Genomic DNA, 19,279 nt, shown 5'->3' on the forward strand with positions numbered 1-19,279 from the left:
TACCCCACTCGCACAGGCCCTTTTGTGTGTGAAACTTCCCTTGAACACCAGTAATACACATTCCCCGCTTGCCGTGCTGGTACAGGGTTAGCACAGGCCTTTGCGCTGGATTGGGGATTTTGATGGCTTTTCCCTGTGCGAGGGGCGTTCTTGGGGCGTAACTGGCACTGCTGCAGGGTCGCTGCGCCACTGTGCGCCACGGCTGGTTTTGGTAGCTAAAACCCATGAATACGCTGTGCGCGGAAATGGATTTTAGCGCACGCGGCTGGCGCAGAGATTCGCACGCACACACTGTGCGCCAGCCGCGTGCGCCACTTGTGCGCTAAATTCTATGAATTACCCCCTAAATCGTGTTGTTGGTGCGTGATGACATTGATGTGTGCTCAATAGTTCGTAGGACTTCTGGTGGCTAGTAGCTGGATAATCATATTGGATACCCTCCTGCTGATATCCAGATGGCGGTTCTGGTAAAGTAGAGCCCCCTGATGGAGGGGTCAGAGGTAGGAAATGGCTGTGTGCGGAATGGGTGTTGGGCGCATAGAAGAAGTTTGACAAAAGGATCTCCCTGTCACCCTGAGCCATAGCAGATGGGCATCGGTTGGAGAAGGGAGAAAACGTGTTGCCTTCGTATGTAGTGAATTGTAAATACGCCATTATAATGCAGCAGGAGAGAATTACATTAGAGACAAAGTTGTAAAATAATTCAGGGCAGGTCTAGCTGTGTCAAATGAGATATGCACCTATGATAGTGGATGCCTGGCCTTTGTGCGTTAGTAGTAGAACATATGTTGGCACTACCTGGAATCATGAATGCAAATACCTGGTGTATGTTGGAGTGCACTGCCACATGAAGCATATATCTAGCAACCGGTGGGAGTGCGTAACGCTACATGACATGATTATTTGCGGAATATGAGCATTATCTCAACTCTTCTCCAGGATACCCACCTCAACTTCACATGGTGTCTGCACTTTAAAAAGGTTGACACCTTGGTTTTACAATGCTTGTTTTAATGATGACGCACTTGTGTTTTTTTTGTTATCAGAACAGTTGTCACTGTCACCAAAATAGTACACACTAAGAAGTGTACAAAGCTAAAAAAAAATAATACAAGTTAACACTTTAAATGGTCTACAGGAATTCAGAGCCGGACTGGCTGAGACTGGAAAGGGAAAGCCCTGCGGTGCCAAATCTGTCCTCCAAGCGTTAACCACGAGCCGACCTGCCTCGCGTCAAAGGTGCGTGCCTGTGAGGAAGGGAGTGGCCCTGTCAGCTATTCTCCAAGGGAAAGTCAAGGCTCCCGACATGCACCGAGGCCGGCTGCGCCCTCCGCATGCCCGACAGCCACTTCCCTGCCTTCTTCGCCGCGGAAACAATAATTAACTTTGCCTTTGTCTTGTGTAAACCACGAAGGGCGCTGCCAGGTAGTGGGACTGCGGGCACTGCTGCCATGTCCTTCCCGGGCCTCCTCCAGGATTTGAGAGAACTCCGGCGTTCCCAGCGCGCTTGAAGCTCGCACAGGTACGTGTAACCTGAGAGCCGGGAGAGCCTGCTTCTTTCCCGCTGTTATATTCCTGTCAGGGCAGTCGCAAGGTAACCCCGGCTGCTGGTGCTCTTTCAAACCAGCTGCTGCTGGTCTCGGCGGCGACTAGACAACCCACCTTTCAAAATGATAAAGCTGGGCGTGTTAAAGGCCGTTCTCCTTCCACGTATTTCCAGGAAAGGACACTGGCGCCGTCCGTCGGCGCCCCGACCTTTGGCTGTTGAGGATAATCCCGTTCTGCGCGAACACTGTGCCAGCTGCCGCGCGCTGCGACACCTGCACGTCGAGCAGCGGTGAAGAATCTATCATTTCTGCTTAAAGTGTGACGCTTGAAGAATGCACAGGTCCCTCGAACGGCCGCCTTTATTTTAAAACCCACTAGTACACGTTTACATTGGAATTACAGCCAGGCGCTTCGCACCATACTTACAATTCAAGCACAGTGGGAGTATCGCAAAATTAATATCATCAGGCAGATTGTAAATCCAAGATATATGTTTTGGCTTCTTTCCTCGCACCTCGTTAGAATACGATTTGACACTTTCAGAAACTCCTTGCACTGAACACTGCGCCACAGGATGTCCCAGGTTGTCCCAGGCTGTGTACCATCTGTCACGCGCCACATAGGTGTGCTGTTTGTGTTTATTACAAGTGCCAGATTTGCATGGTCCTAGCTGCTGTGTTGGGCAGGGGCCGGGCCCAGAAAACACCGGCCTCATTCATATATTTCCCAGTTCCAAATTGTTCACAAGTGCAGAGGTCGTTCCCAGATCTATGCGTGAAGCCCGGTTTTAACAATGCCCAAAATCACGCTCCGTCAGGATGTAGTTCATGCCAGGCCAGAATTCCGATAGTGCTCAGGTTGGCATAGTGTCAGGTTCAGGCTAGCTCTTAAGTTCGGATTGTACTCTGGTTTTCATTGTGCAGTTTCAGACTGTGGCCAGCTCCAGATAGCGCCAGAGTTAGTGAATCCCAGAGTCAGGTGGCATTCACATTTTCCACAGTGCCCAGGCCCACATACTGGCCAGATTTTCCTGAACACACCATTCACATTACGCCACTCTCATACTGGTCCAGAATATGCCAGGGTTCAGACACCGCTCATGTTCTGATAGTATTAAGACTCGAATGGTGCCAGGTGCCAGCTTCTGCACTGATGTACCTTACGTTGCTATGCAGGTGTGCCCATGATCGTGGCCGTTGAGCATCCTATTTTGCTAGGTTCGTGTTTTGCCCAGAATGAGGCGGAACCCGAGTTCCGATAATGCTCAAATCCTTCTTCTGCCCCGGGTTCTGACCCTGCACAAATCCCCCCTGTACCAGCGCGGCTCCTGTTGGCACGTGTTTATGCTCATACTGCACTGTGAGTCGCTTTTATTTGGGACGTTAGGACTGTGCCCAAGTTCCCATTGCAACAAGATCCGGCTCATGCCACGGTTCCCAAAGTAGGCCCGCGTTTAGATGGGGTGCCTGTTTCCATTAACTCATCCTTGAGTCCAATGTGGAGGCCGCCCCCAGCTTCACCAGGATCATCGATGCAGACAGAGTCCAACTTCCGGTGCTATCTGTGCGCAGGTTTTGAAGTTTTCCAGGGCAAATGCCAGCCACATGGATGGCGCCCTGATCAGGGTCGAACTGTGACATAATATGGTCCAGGCACCAATGAAAAAGTGCCCACAAGAACACATTGCAATGAATTACTTTTCAGAACAGACTGTGAGGACTACCCAGGGGGTATTTTTGGTAAAATAAGTTGCAAGTATTGCATTTGAAAGTATGTTTGCTTAGTAACATTGGTTAAAACTAGTATAATCACTTAAGAAACTGGCCCACTCTTGTCAAAAAGTGGCCCATTCTGGCCTAAAAAACATGCCCATACTAGAATCATGGGCTGAAACTTAGGGGATTGCCCTGGCTCGTGAAGGGACTCGGGGCCGGACTCGGGCATACAATTGTCTTGCGCACCAATGAAAAAGTGGCCTACAGTTGCAAATGTTAATTCATTCCTTTTGTGACAGTCTGAGTAGTACCCAAGAGGGAGGTTTTTGCGACAATGTGATGCAAATTGTGCATTTTAAAGAATATTCATTCATGAACACTGGTCAAAACTACTAGCCACATTGTGAAGTAACTTATCAAACTGGCCAACATGAGCCAAAATAGTGTCCTACTTTGATAAAAAAAAAAAAGTGACCCACACTAGTGTTTTGGGTTTGCCCATTGCCCTATGGGGCAGTTGGAGCCGGAAGGGACTAGGCTCAGATCGCATCCCGAACTTAATAGCACTCTCTGGCGTCACACGGCACACCCTGACAGTGACTATGACCCATGGCAGGTATTTCATTTCGGCCTGAAGGGGGTTGGGGGGGGTCGCACTTGCTACCCCTAAGGTTTATTTTTATTTTTTATTGAAGCTCCTGGGCTGTGACCAGTGCCATGTGGCTCTTTGTTTGTGGAGTGGCTGGCTTTCTTGTTCAGGACTCTTAAACAAAAACAGGGAGTTCCACAAGTGTAACACTTTGAGAGGTGACCATAAATAAAAAAGAATATGAATAACAAATAATTTGTCTTTCTGTAATTCTATACAATAATTGCTAGACTCATTAAAGGTTTATTTCAGACACACTTCAGGGGGTGAGTCACTGCTTTAATCTGTTCTTAAACACCACAAACTCACAATGCAGACAAAACGTCCAAAACGCATTTAGAGTAGAATAAGCCTCCAATTCGGACAATGTATTTTGCTTTTCGCAAGTTCCAGTCATAGCATATTTTTTTCTGGCTTTATCTCTGTTATGATCATCACAAGACATTCCATCCCGGTTTCCTCTGTCACTTGACAACGTCCTTGTGCCTAAAAGCTTGTGTACAGTGTAGAAATTTTTGACAATAGCACATAAAGTGGCCCTTGATTTCATTGTGTCACAATTAATGCTTTGTTGCGATATGTCTGTCTTTCCTATCTCCATTGAATGCTGTTCAGGATGTTTGTTTGCATGTATGTGGTAACGGTTTATAGTCATAATCTCGAATACAAATATGTCGAAAGTCATAATGTCGAAAAAATAAAGTCGAAAACAAAAATGTCGAATTTCTTTTTTTTTGTTGATTTTTATTCGAAATGGGGGGGTTCCCCCCCAACCCCCCTTTTTTTTTTTTTTTTATGTTTTACCCCTTTTTTTTAACCACTGGAACCCCAAAAAAACATGTAAATTAAAAAAAAAAAATCAACATTTTTGTTTTCGACATTATTGCTTTGACATTATTGTAATTCAACATTTTGTTTTCGAGATAATGACAGGACACCTGTGGTAACGAGTGCTCAGAGTGTGGGATGCCATGTGAGTGCTTTCCCTGCGCTTCTCTAAATTCATTAATACACAGTTAGGAACCCATCCAATGGTATGTATTTTGCCAACCTCTGAAGCCATGCAGGCTTGACATGTGGCCAACTTTGCACCAGACCTGCAGGTGAACTGGCCTGCTGTTAAATCTCAGTTACCAGTTTAATGGTATCCACTAAAGAGTGTAATTTTCTTTCTGACTTTGAGAACATTCGAACATGTAATTGCTCACTTTACTGTAATCAGTAACATAGCTATAGCCACTAAGAGCTCAGCGGGTTGAGCACTCGCTGCTGCGATGTGTGTGTGATCTGCAGGTTACTGGTTTGAATCCTGGCAAGGCAAATTCAGCCTTTCATCCTTCTGAGGTTGATAAATGGGTACCAATATAGGTTAGGTGATAGTGTATGTATATTTGTTCTATATAAAGCGCTTAAGCTTAAGTGCTATATCATAACACATCATTATCATTTGGCCTTGGACGTCTGCTTGCATTCACAGTAATTTGATAATATGGGCATATCTGTACTGATATTAACGATACATAAGGTGATCCATTCTCGTATGAAATGTATATCACATTACAGTGATATCGTAACCATATTTTTCGTAGTGTGCTTAGGAACACTGCTATGTGATGCCACTTCCTGTTTTGTCACGGGAGAAAGTTCGTGTTCCATGGCTTCCTTTGATGTCACTTTCGGGTGGGGTCAAATGCGAACTGATGCCATCAGAGGTCAATGGTCGTGTGATGTCACTTCCACTACCACTGATGTTTTGGTGAAATGAGGTTCCTGACCCAGGCATCGCATTCCAGCCTTCATATATGACTTATTTATATCACAAGGCTATTTTCAGTGAAGTCGTATTTTGGCCTTTACAATAAAGTAATAGTGGTTTGCTGCTTACATGTGTTGCGTACATTCTTGAAAGGGAAACTCATTAAATCATTTTAAAACATTAAACTGGTGACCAGTGGCACATTGAAGAACACCACAACGAGCCTTTCTGGGAGCTGGCATGGCCCTTGTTGCAAAATATCAATAATAGACTCATCTGATCACTACAAGACATTTTCTTCAGGAGGGGCATGGCTGCACTTCTAACGTGTCACAGCGGACTTGAGCATGGGAAACAGCTCACGGTGCGCTCAGAGGGTGCGGCCGCACAAGGGCGCCACCCCCTCCATCTCCATCCCAGTAAATAAAGGGTGCCTTGCCTCCCGCCCAGTGTCATGTAAACTTAAATATCGATCTGGCCCAGCGCCTATTAAAAAATCACGCCGCCCGGGGTGATTCTTTAGTAGGCGCGGGGCCAGACCGATATTTAGGTTGACATGCACTGAGCTGGTTCTTAAAACACTCTTACAAGAGCAGCAGGGGGCTCAGTACTGTTGCTGGGCCGATACTTGTTCAAGAACAAGTATCGGCCGAACAACAGAACTGAGGCCTCTGCTGTTCTGCATTTGCGGTGGGTTGGCGATAATGCTGTCAGAATGTTGTGGTTGGTGGGGGCGCAACGAAAAATCTCGCACACGGCGCTGGCAGTCTTGGGGCTGGCACTGAGTACAATGATACCATCCTGAAACGGATGCATTTTCAAGTTTTTAGTGTATAATGCTATTTTTCAATTATATTTTGGCTACCTGTGTCCTTCCTTTTTCTTTTTTCTTCTCTTTTTTACTTTCTATCTTTTTATTTCTCTTTCGTTCTTTCACAATTTCCTTTTTCTTCCTTTCTTTCTTTCCATCTTTCCTTTCTTCTATTTTTTATATTCCCTTCCTTCCTTCCTTCCTTCCTTCCTTCCTTCCTTCCTTCCTTCCTTCCTTCCTTCCTTCCTTCCTTCCTTCCTTCCTTCCTTCCTTCCTTCCTTCCTTCCTTCCTTCCTTCTTTCTTTCTCTTTATCTCTTTTTCGCTTTCCTGTTCACTCTCTCTTTCTCTTTTCTGTTACTTTCTTTCTCTTTGACACAATTTATTTGGCTCTCTCCCCAATCTCTCTTTGTTCTCTATTTTCGTTTTCTTTCCTTCTTTATTCAATTGTCTGTCTTTCTTTCTCTCTGTTTTTTTCTTTAGGTCCTTCTTTCTCACCCCAGCCCCCCTCTTTCCTTCATTCCATCTTTCTCTCCTGTATACATTATTTTCTTTTTCCAACTGATAACACAAACTTTATCAAGTTTAACTTTACACTAAAGGTCGGCTGTATTTTCTGGTAGATGATACATTAGAAGATCTTAAAAAATTGAATTTATATGTTTACAAATCTTTTTTTGGAACAGAAGAAGAGCAAACGTATTCCCTATGAATAAATATCACAAACAGAGAATGTGCACACCAGTCCTTTCTGTGGCTGGCAGCAAAGTCTTGCACTCCTCCAACATTTAATAACACAATAGTTGCAAGTTGCACTTCTGCAGTGAGCCTGATACACAGGACAAAAGTTCACAATGTAACCAAATCCTTCCCTGTTAGTTATTATATCTGCTCCATTGTTTATTTACCTGTTGCCACCTCCTCTGTCTACTGGCCTTGTCTCCCCTCTACCATTCGACCTGCTCTTGTGCTGCCTCCTGCTTTTTCCTGGAACCTCCCACCGCCACACGATCAACACCCTTCACGCTCCTTTAGTTATAAATGTATAAAGCGCAGTAGGACCCAAATATGTTGATGTGCTGTACAGTTAAAGCGACATAGATCATGATCCATCGAAAAACGCTTTTTACTTAAACAACAAAAAAAACTGTGTGAGCACCATCATTCCCATATCTTTGTTAAATCCCCCACAAGCATATGGAAATGATTTCATGATGCGTTTGTGGGTGAGTTTTACAACGCTTTTAGGAATTATCATACATGGGCTGGACTTGACAATGCATTTGGAGTGAACGGGTCGAACTATCTAAATTGCCATCATTTAAATGATGTTGGTAAAGTACAAGGCTAGTCTTGATGCTGTTATGGTTATTCACTAGAATGTAAAATGTGTTATTGCACAAGCCGCAGTGGGGCTAAAACCAATAGTTAAAGTTAACAGTAATCATTTAATACCTGCGATTTTTTAAATTTCTCTAGAACTGCATTTTCCAGTAAATTACAGATTGTATCAAATTTGGAAGTCTTGCAATCTAATTTCTGTATATGATTTTTTTCTTAATGTCAATTTGTCACTTGGTTCTAGTTCTCTAAACCTAACTACTCTTTTGAACATTCACAACGGTTTAATCCAATCAGAAGGGTGCCAATGGAGTATAACCTGAAGACAGACATTCTAAGAACATGCCCATTATTTACTGAATGTGCAAACATTAGCTGTCATCCCCCTCCAATCCAACAAACAAAGCAATCCCTTACAAAGGAACACGTCTTGATTGTTAGCACACCTACTAAGACAAAGCAATCCCTTACAAAGGAACACGTCTTGATTGTTAGCACACCTACTAAGACAAAGCAATCCCTTACAAAGGAACACGTCTTGATTGTTAGCACACCTACTAAGACAAAGCAATCCCTTACAAAGGAACACGTCTTGATTGTTAGCACACCTACTAAGACAAATGAATTATCTTGATTGTTATTTAATTACAGAATGTCTAACATTTTATTTCAGTGTTCTACTCAATTAATTCAATAAACTGTACTGTCGAAAATAAACAATTTTATTTTCATGCCATAACAATACAGTATTCAGGTACATTTTGTGTTATAATTTCACAACTGTTATTAGAGCACTGAGGATATTGATCAAATTGGTTCAGAGTTGATCCCGCCAATGCTTAGTTACAGTGTGCAGCAACACACATAGATCTGAACAGAGAGTTAACCATAAGCTTTATTTTGATTATTTACAGAGATTGTCATGTTTAGAGACCAATGAGTCTAATTGAATAAATTGCTAATGTACGATTTCTATTGGTTGAAATCCACAGTTCATGTCATTGAGGTAATTCCTGAGAATGATGGAACACAATTCATGTGTCTGACACCATCTCTTTGAGTTATGGGCTTCGACACATTAGCTGTTAGTGAAATTAATAAAGGCTAACATGTCATATCTTAGAATGTCAGGTGAATAGGCTAATGTATAATTGGTAAATAACATGCACATTATATTTTCTAACAATGTCTCCTGATGGGGGTTGTAATGTTTTAAAACAACTCTGCCTTTGCCATCATTGTGCATTAATATTTCATTTCCGCCCTGCATGACCCCCTCTCTGCTATGTTATTTGGCAAATCTAGGCCTTTCTATGCCAACTAAACTCTTGGCACCAGCAGCACTAGCTGAAAGAAAAACAGGAATGCAACTGCACATTTTATATGAGTGAAGATTCATGAACTAGTCTTCTTGTGGCAAGAAAAAATGGGCCTGAATCTTTGTGATCTATCACGGAAGACAGTGATGCAATATTGACCTTGAGTATCCAGAACCCTCAGATCTATGGGATATTTCCTCAGCACTGGAGCAATCGCTGGCAGTATAGAGGCCCCAGGCACCACTCCTGAGCAGAGAGTAGTACTTGTCATTTGACGAGCGATTTCTCTATGAATAGAGTCCTGATTAGTCGGGCCTTGAGTATGTTTGCTTGGTGCAGCTCATGAGGAGAGCCAGACGGTTATCCCTTAGTTAATGACTGACTACATCAAACCATGGAAAGGGAGTAGAACTCTGACAGTATAGGGCAGTGGCCTGCACATTTGGCCTCCCAGAAGTTTTGGACTACAACTCCCATCCGATCTAGCCAGCATTGTAAAAGGTGAGGAATTAGGGGAGTCATACTTTAAAACATCTCAGAAGCTGCAGACTCCCAGTTTAGAGACTAAAGAACTCTTCTGATGTGTGAAAGTCTGAATCTGGAAATATTACGGCGATAATGGTTTGCACATAAACATCGTCAACTCCCACATGAGGCCATTTTCAAGGAGCGCTTTACACAACAAACATTTTAAGTGGTATTTATTGGTTGATACTGTACTAGATAGGCAGTGAAAGGAGGAATGATTTCCCCCTTGGTTGCCATGACAAACAGGTTTTATTTACAGTATGGTGGCTATTCATTTTCTCCACTATACAGAAACATTGTTCCAACCCTTCTGTATGGTATTGAAATATTACCTTTCAGACATTTAAATGTGCAGTAGAGTTCGATTTGCAAATACATTTTAAATGTACCTAAAAGTCTTCCACTTCAAGTGACTAGAGCATAGATAGGCTTAATGTTATTGTACTCCATGTCCTTGTTAAAGGATTACATTTTCTGGCCAAAATCAGGCTTACAGTGAACAATGCTTTAATTGGTAAAATTAAGATAGTTATTATACCGAACCACAGTTGTTTAATTTTTGTTTTGGTAGGAAAATGTGAGAAGTCCATTACATTTATTGGTGATCCTCCTTACGTTTCAATCAAATTTCTTTATATACATAAAAGTAAGGCTCTTTGGTGGGACTGGAGTTCGAATTTCACTCACCCTGATAAGAAACATTTGAGGGTGGAATGTCTGTGTACGGTTTGGTACAAACCAAAAAACGCAATTACATAAAATACAATTAAAAAGAAGTATTAATCCTAACAGCATGCGAACAATAAAGTGCTCTATTATATTCTGACAGATATTGCCAGCCTTAGTCTGAAACAGATAGAAACCTTTGCATTGTTTAATAAACTAATTAGCTACAGAAACAAATCATTTTCGAGGGTTATCAACAACAGCAATTTGGTCGGAGAGATAATGTTTTTTGCAGCTTAGGCATTCTAGTCTATAATTCGTTTAACTGGATGTCCTATCTTTTACTGTTACTAACTCTGCAGGAAGTTTGCCATATCTGCCCAAATTCCTGCTGTTATGATTGGCCAGGCTACGGGCACCACACTGCTTCAGCCTTTTGTTTAGGGAGTTCCAGATGTGCGAGCATACCCTCTGATTTTAATGTCTGGAATTTTTGTATTGAAAGCTCCAATTTGTGGTCTGTTATAGTTTAATTTCAGATTAGATTCCATTGTCAAAAGGTGCAAATGACTGAGGGCTAGCTGTATTTCAGGAACCAACACCACAACAGAGCCTTCATCCTGTGACAATTTACAAGGGTGGCAGAAAGACAGCAAATCAGCTTCTCCAAACCAACAAAGTTTAAAACCTGCCTAAGTATTCGTTCATTAGTTTCCTCCTCATTCTCACTGTTTTCATTGATTTTGGGAATATTTGCAGTGTTTCTTCCTGTGCAGAGAGAATCACTGTGCTTGTAATCTTTGTCAGGCAGATGAAAGGATTGATTATCTTTCATGAAGGGCTTTGGTGAAAACCATTAACTGAGATTTTGCTAGCCCGCAAGGACACCTCTTGAACTCTTCAGAGATTTTGTCGCTCTCACGTACAAATGTGCCTGTTGGCGAAGTTTATCCCACATGGTTTGACATTACAGCCAAGCACGTTCCAGGTACAGGGCCACAGTGATACCTATTATCCACCTGAAATGCTGCCATTGAATATCTCATATAGGACTGCAGAGCAGATCTGAAAATAGCCAAGACAATAATCTTCTTCAGCCATAGCAGTGGAGCATCCAGGGGCTGTGGTGGATGTTGAGCAAGTTCACTGTTACTTAAAAAGAACAAAACCCAAGGAGGACCTCCACTCTGCACTCACATCTTCTTAACCTTTACAACATCAGCTAGAGACTGGTGTCCACATGTGGATGTGAAGGAGAGGCAAAGCGAGCAGGACATGCAGGCACATATAGATACGGATGAGGCCCAGAATTTGTTCACAGAGGTCCTGTGTAGAACGTACAGTGGAAGCCCCGGGCTTCTGTTGTGGTGAGTACCCTGCATGCTGTACTGAGCTATAGCAGTTTTCTCCACTTCTGCCAAGGTTTGGTGTCCACCGTGAGGGAAAAATGGAAATCAAAATGGCTGCAAAGGGGATCAACAGCCTGAAAGACTCTCGCCATCACAGGACAAATCTGCCAGTCAAGATACCAGCAATACCAGGGAACCTAGTACCGGTGGTTCCCATGGTACAGTGAAACCCATTATCATTCTTGTGGTTCCTGTTTATTTGGTGTCAGTGTAAAGCAAATGAAATGCCCAAGGTATCCGAGGAAACGTGTCATGCAAAGATCTTAATGATACAGTTCTGCTGCAAAATATCATGTGCAGAATCATATCTTTACAACCATCATCGGTTACAAAAGAAGACAAAGTCAATAAGCCGGCTGAAACAGCAATATAAAATCCAGGCTCCTGAATTCTTAAAATAACATGTCGGAAATACAGGGTTCTCCATACGGTCTCCTCTACATGCTGCAGCACCATTTTCTTTCATTTATGCCTGAATGACTTCTAGATCTGGAGAAAAATCTACAAGACGTGTCATTTCTATCCATGGATAAGATTCGGTTAGCAGTTATTTATTGTAGTTTATATTTATGGGCCAGAATGCAATACATACTTGGGCCCTACATACACAGTCATTACTTTAAAAGTTCCTAAAAGGAGATGTGGTTGCAGATGCATAGCAATAGCAATACACGTTGTATATGAGTGATCGGTCTAGTGTTGTGGAGACAGTCTTTTTACTGTGTTGGTAGTGGCCTTGTCAATATTTGTTTTTGATATCTACCTAAAAAATGTCTACCTAAAAAATATAATATACTTGAGTTTTGCAAGTATACTTTCAAGACTTAAGGCACAGAATAGCAAAAATACCTGGAGTAGGTTTAGCAGGGAGACCCCATGCATTCCCTCATAGTACTATAATACCACATACCCCGCTACATATATATGTGATGTAAGGGGGGTGTTAAAAAAAATGTTGGAATTTCGGCTGTCGGAATTATGAGGGCGATATTTTGGGCCATTACCTCTTGAGCTGCTGCCGTGTGCTACTGGATTGGAGTGAAACGTCTGGCTGCTAGACGGAGGTCCATCAGATATAAATGTGTAGCTTACTATTAACATGGCATATACTGTCAAAACACACTTTTCCTGGATCTGACAGTAAACACAGAAGTGTCTCAAAGAGAAGGGGTCCTTTAATTGCTTCCTATATGATGAGACAATAGCCTAGAGGTCTGGAAGCATCAAGTGCATGAACATGGGTGGTCACTGATTTACATGTAAGCCATACTGAGACACCAAACCCATTTATGCTACCAATATGTGTTCACTGCTCAATCATTTATCTATAAATAAATCCAGCACATCTGACCTAAGATAGTCCTACTATCTAACTCCATTGCAGCTCATTGGATCAACCTAGGAGAGCAAAAAAAACAGAGCAGACACAGTGTGATTCCAGTTTGTGACTTGCAGGTTACACCCAAGTCTGTGCAACAGGCAAGTTAACTTGTGGAGCTATGATGTAGAAATACTGCTCGCTGATAACATAAAAGACATACTGGTGCCCTGCTTTTGATATGTACAGACTACATTTGGAGGATGATGAAGGGTGAATATTAGCTATATTCCAGCACTGGAGAATGAATCATGGGGTATTTTTATGATTCCCATTTAAAGTGCCAAACAGCATCTTGTCTCTTGCCACTGATCAATGATAAATCCTATGCCCATTAGCACAGTGGTGAGTGATTAATACAGGGGACAACAGGTCACACTGATCACACTTCGACAAGACGAGCATCGGTTAAGTGAATATTGCCAGCCAACAAAGGCACAGGATGCTGATTTACAATAGTGTCACGCTAAGGGACCAGGGCGCTAATAACGGGCCCGCTATTTGCGGGCCATAATTAGCACCTTCCCCATTCCCATTGAGCCCTATGGGGGCTCAAATGGTAATGGTTGGTTGAATGGGACTTACCAGGTCCGCACAGGTCGGAATGTCCCTGTAAGTCCCCATTCAACCAGACCGGACCCGGACCCGGGTTTGGAGGCAGCCATGGTGCTAATAGCGCCATGGCTGCCTCCAAACTCGGAATGAGGCCCATAGTCACAGATTTCTTCAGATTGCACCAATTTCAAATGATCACACTTTATTATTGGCCACTGAAACATACAGGGCACACTCAAAGGTCAGTGACTTAAACTTGTCCCAATGACACTAATAATTTACAATCCAACACCCTAACCAAGAATTGGATAAAGCCAGGATGACTGTAGACTTCCTGGCTTTGATGCACACAACAATGGCAGAAAGAATGCAACAGAAAGAACATTTCACACTCGCCAGAACAACTCTCAGGCTCGGACAAAAAAGGGATACTTTGAGATCACCAATTAAAAACACAGACTTTCCCGCAGAGGACATAAATGACCCTGCATAACTGTAGCTGGTCTTACTTTTGGGAAATGTACAGAAGAGTAGTGGGAAAATGGGAACTGAGGCAAAGGGGAAAAAAGCAGTGAAAGCAGTGATTTCTTTTTGACAAGGAGTATAGATATGCGTGCAGGTTTAGAGAGGATATTGAAAGAGTTCACAATTAAATGGTCTAATGGCATCTCTCATTTTACAAAATAAGATCTACTTTACTATATGGTGCTCAACTTTGGGGTAGGAATCAGCTTCCCAAATTTATAAGGATTGATGGGATGTGCCTTAAGGCCATAACCAACTGTCAAAGATCTTCTCTGAATATGGAAATATGAGCATTGTTGGTGCCCTCTCTATAAAGATCTGCCAGCTTTATTGAAATGTCCTTGATGCATCTCTGTTACACATCATTTTACATCAGCCTCTGTATCTGTTATTGGCTCTGGAAAATTCTGTCTCAGGCTACTTGTGGATGAAGGACGGAAGTGATGTACTTACCTCCCTGACAATCCCCTTGGCTGCCCCTATTCAAGATTTAAGCAAACCATTCCTTCAGCCTGTTATGCTGAGGATTGTGAACAGACTATGGTTAACCTGGCTACTAAATCCCATAGCGGTGAATACGTATTAGAGCTCATTAAACATGTTGCTACACCACAAAATGTGCGCGATTGCCCACATAATAGGATTATTCCCTCTTATCTATGGCTGAAATTTTATTTAAAAAACACGGTTGTAGTTATGGGGAACCGGATGGGCTTAGACAGGGATCATAGACTTTGCAGACTCTGTGGAACCAGATCACTGTAAACAGTCAAACATCTCATAATATATTGCGATAGCATCACAAGATCAGAACTACGGCTTACAGATGTTTAAGACTTTCAACCCTTCATACCGACAGTTTGGAATGTATCTGGGAGCACTTTTACGAGGACAACAATGTATTGAATATCTATCACCTGACTAAGTGGTGGCTTACTACTGAGGTGGTATTAGAAACAGTCATGTTTTAATGTTTATATGTGACTTAAGAGGTGCATGATGATTCTATATTGTTTTATACAAATCCTTTGAGGGGTTGCCACTCTTTTTCCGTACTTAAGGAGCCCTCCAGCCTCTTTTCCTTTGCAGATGGGGAGCAGATGCAAGTGGATCTTGGTCACCTGGCCTAAGCCTCACCCACCTGTACCTTCCTGGTTGCAGCTCTTTTTCACCACTTAGCAAGCCCCACCCACTTGGTACCTTCCCGGTTGCTGCTCTTTTTCCCTACTTAAGGAGCCCTCCAGCCTCTTTTCCTTTGCAGATGGGAGCAGGTGCAAGTGGATCTTGGTCACCTGGCCTAAGCACCACCCACCTTCTTAGCCCTGCCTCTTCCTTCCTGCTCTTAACTCTTAGATCAAGGGCGTCTCTCATCTGGGCGTCCGAAGCGAAAGGCAGACACAAAAAAGGGCAATTCCTGTTTGGACCTCTTCGAATGAGGAGGATCCAGGGCTCGAAACCCTGCTCAGACAGCAGTTAAGCATGCACTAACATGTGTTTACTCCCTCTGTCCCCACATGCCATCCCCATCCCTCTGGTCATCCCGTGATGTTCCCTTATACCCCCCCTCCCTTTCTCGCACACCAGTGTTGCATGTTTTTCTTGAATCTTCTACCCTGCTCCCCCTGGCCCCTGCTAGCCTACCTCTGCAGGAGTTTGTCCTGATACATTCTGGTTTCACCATCACTTCTTGTGGCCAATGCTGTATTTGACTTTTATGGACTTCATTGATTCACGGTGCGTCACTCTTTCTCATGGTGGCCCTGAATCATGCTGTTCCCATCTTCATCTTGTATCCAGGCTTGCAACATTATGTGTTACTACTGACTTCTGCAATTGTATTCGCTCTCGCCTCTTGCTTCTCCACTCTTTTTGACTACTTACTCTCTGTTCTCTCCTCCTCTCCCTTTTCCTATCTCCTCCCCTCCTCCCCATACCTTTTTCTATGCACTTACTCTATCAGAATTGTCACTGGACCTAGAATGATAGCATCCTCATCTGTCTCCTCCTCCCTCCCCTTATTTGTTGCCCCCCCTCCAGCCCTATCTGAAATGTCATCAGGCCTAGTACGATAGTTGCTTGTTTTGTTCCTCCCCTCCCTTTCTGCACCCCTTTCCCTCACCTTTTTGTTTTCTCCGGCTCTACCAGAAATGTCATCAGGCCTAGTACAGTAGTTGCCTGTCTGTTTCCATTTCCTTCCCAACCCCCCTCCCTATCTTATCTATGTCTTTGCTCTTGCATTATCTGAAATACCCTCCCTACCTTATCTATGTCTTAGCTCTTGCATTATCTGAAATATCGTCAGGCCGAGTACGATAGTTAATTTCACATCCTTATTGTTCATGGCCTTTACGAATGTCATTGTATTTTCCCTTGTTCCCTCCCTTGCCTTGAAGCGCTTTCAAACACATTGTGCATAGGCACTATAAAATAAACTATCATATAATATCAGACCATTGTTTTTACTGTGCTTTTTGTTTCGAAAGCCTCATGGGCTGATGAATACTAAATAGAAAATAAGAATACAAATAAATACAATTTTTGCACATCCATAGAACACTGCAATGTATTTTCACACCATGTGGGTTTCTCTTGTACATGTTTTAGTCCAAGTATCCCTTATATATGGTTCTTCCCTTTTTCCTGTGATTCCCCATTTTCCCATTACTTCATTAGCTTTGTCATTTGCCACTGAGATCAGCTTTACTGTTAGTGGCCATTATAATATTCTGCATATTTATTTGCTCTCTGAACTTTGTAAGAGGATTCAATTCAACACTACAGCTAAGTCAACGCCTAGTCTATAATACTGAAGGAAAACCCTTATTGATATATCTTTAGGTCCAGTTCATGCGTTCTGGATGACTACCCCTATATAACACCCCTCTCTTGGAATCCCCCTGACCCCACTGAGCCAAGAAGTAGTTCTGTTTTGCAAGTTAAAAAGGTTTATTTGATGATTTAAACAATAGATATATCACGCTTTATAATAAATTAATAATTGAATAGCACACTTAATCTGATATGATGAAGATTAACAACGGAGAATCTGGCACTAACACACTTCTTATAATCACTAATGAATGGACATGAAATGGATAAGGTAGCACACTGGTAAATAGGAACAAAAGAAGAAGGTGGTACAAAATGCTTTATAGAGTTCAAATGGATGCAAGGTTGAATGAATGAAATGCAGTATAGAAATACTCAATATGATTTCAACAAAACAATGTAATCACTTTTCTCTGGCAATCCCCTCCCCCCCTTGATGCAAGGCAAGGAAATGGAAGGAAGCACACAGTTCTCAGAAATGCAATCAAATGTGATTCAGTTCAATCCCAGCAAGCTTACAGAAAACAGATAGGAGTTTTGAAAACACAGGCCCAAATGCTTTGATATGTGCTAGCAATGGATGAGAAATATGCTGGAAATGCTTTTTAATTCCCTTTCAGAGGTTCAGGGTGAGTGGTATCTAGTTAATATTAGTCCAGGCTCACACTAGCAATGAGGCAGGGATAGTTAGCAGGTTAAACGAATTTCTGGCAAATGGAAGGCAAGCAGCAGCAGTTTTTACATGTGAAGAAATTTGCAAATCGCGGCAAAATTCGCGGATGCGCCGAGCACTATTACAGAGGAACCGCAAGGACTATCTCTACCGTTTTGGGGTCCTAGGAAAGCCTGGGATCTCAGCTTCAAAATGAAAGTTATTGCAAGTCTCTAGCCCAAACGGTTGCGGAGATATGAGTAATTTAGTAAAGGTCGTTTTTGGTTTTGTAAATTTTAAACGCACACTTTTTCAAAATGACAAATTTTACTAGAAATGACAGGTGACAGCTAGGAGGCAGTTCTACTTAGGTTAAATAGATTGAATTAGATGAATTTAAACTAAGAGATGTGTTCTGAGTTTTGCTAAGTACTCACAAGAGATTTTGAACAGGAAAGCGACTTGGTCACGATCTTCAGTCTGGTCAGGTCTTTCCGGATTCTGCTCACAGCGCCTGGTCTGGTCTCGGCTAGGCACAGCACTGCTTTCTCTCTGGTCTGGTCTCTGCTAGGCACAGCACTGCTTTCTCTCTGGTCTGGTCTCTGCTCTGGATAGATTGAAGTCTCTAGTTTGGCTTTCTGGAGTTTGATGGAGGTAAGTATGGATTTTTCCGGCAGGGCTTCCAGCGGCAGATGGAATTGAATGTCTCTATGTGTCCTGACTCTCTGCTTTTATCTGTTTCTTGAGAATGGGTGTGTGTGTTGCATCACTAGACTTGCCCCTCTCATTCGTCATTGGTCAGGCTTCCATTCCTCCGCTTGATTGGCAAACTGAACTGTGAGTCAGATTGATGTCATTTTATGATCTCTTGAAACCACCTCCCTTATCATCTGTGCACCCAAATATATATATGATCAAAATCCATACTTCAGAGTTACACAGTTGTTTGAAATTACATATACATGGTGTGGCTGAATTTAGCCATGTCTCTGTCCAAATCTGCTTTTCCTAGGAGCTTGCATTCAAAGAGTGTACATAATTGACTTTTTAACTGCTTTTTCAATTTCCGACATGGACCCAACTTTACATACATGTGTGCAGGGGGTAGGGACATTAACTGATGAAGTTTCAGATTTTTAACATGCACACATTTAGAGTAATATCCACTTTTCCGCTAAAACCCCCCTGAACATACCACCGGTTCCTACCACGTCTTAAACTGTGGGCAGAAAAATCACAAGAATTATGGTATCATTTATAAAATTTTCACATGTCCGCACTATGAATTATCCCCCTTTTTATAAAACCATATCCTTGCTGCAGGGGTGTGTCTTTTCAGGTCACATGGTACAGAAACCAGTCTTTCCAGTTTCTGCCAAGCCAGCTTGCTTCTCACAAGCAGTGCTCCTCCCAGCTCCTGCCAAGAGGAAGCTACAATTTACGACTGCGGTAATAAAAACCTTTGCCTGAGTGAAGAGGGCTTTGTTCACTCTCTTGCAGAGCACAGATAATTCAATTATCAGATAGATGGCATATCCTTAGCTTGGGCAGCAAAAGGAAGGTTGGCCTGGGAACACAGTGGTGACTCAAGTTTCACTGC

At 42.7% G+C, this 19,279-nt stretch overlaps 1 protein-coding gene across 1 annotated transcript in view; it reads left to right on the top strand.

Annotated features, from left to right (window-relative positions):
• Positions 1-1,310: 1,310 nt before the first annotated feature.
• RASSF6 (Ras association domain family member 6) overlaps positions 1,311-19,279 on the top strand; it is a 288,183-nt gene continuing 270,214 nt past the window's right edge. The window contains exon 1 of the mRNA XM_069630785.1: positions 1,311-1,522. The gene's annotated coding sequence lies outside the window, so the exon portion shown is untranslated. The remainder of the gene's footprint in view (positions 1,523-19,279) is intronic.

Source organism: Ambystoma mexicanum, chromosome 6q, assembly GCF_040938575.1.
Source record: "Ambystoma mexicanum isolate Mex_15411 chromosome 6q, UKY_AmexF1_1, whole genome shotgun sequence".
NCBI lineage: Eukaryota > Metazoa > Chordata > Amphibia > Caudata > Ambystomatidae > Ambystoma > Ambystoma mexicanum.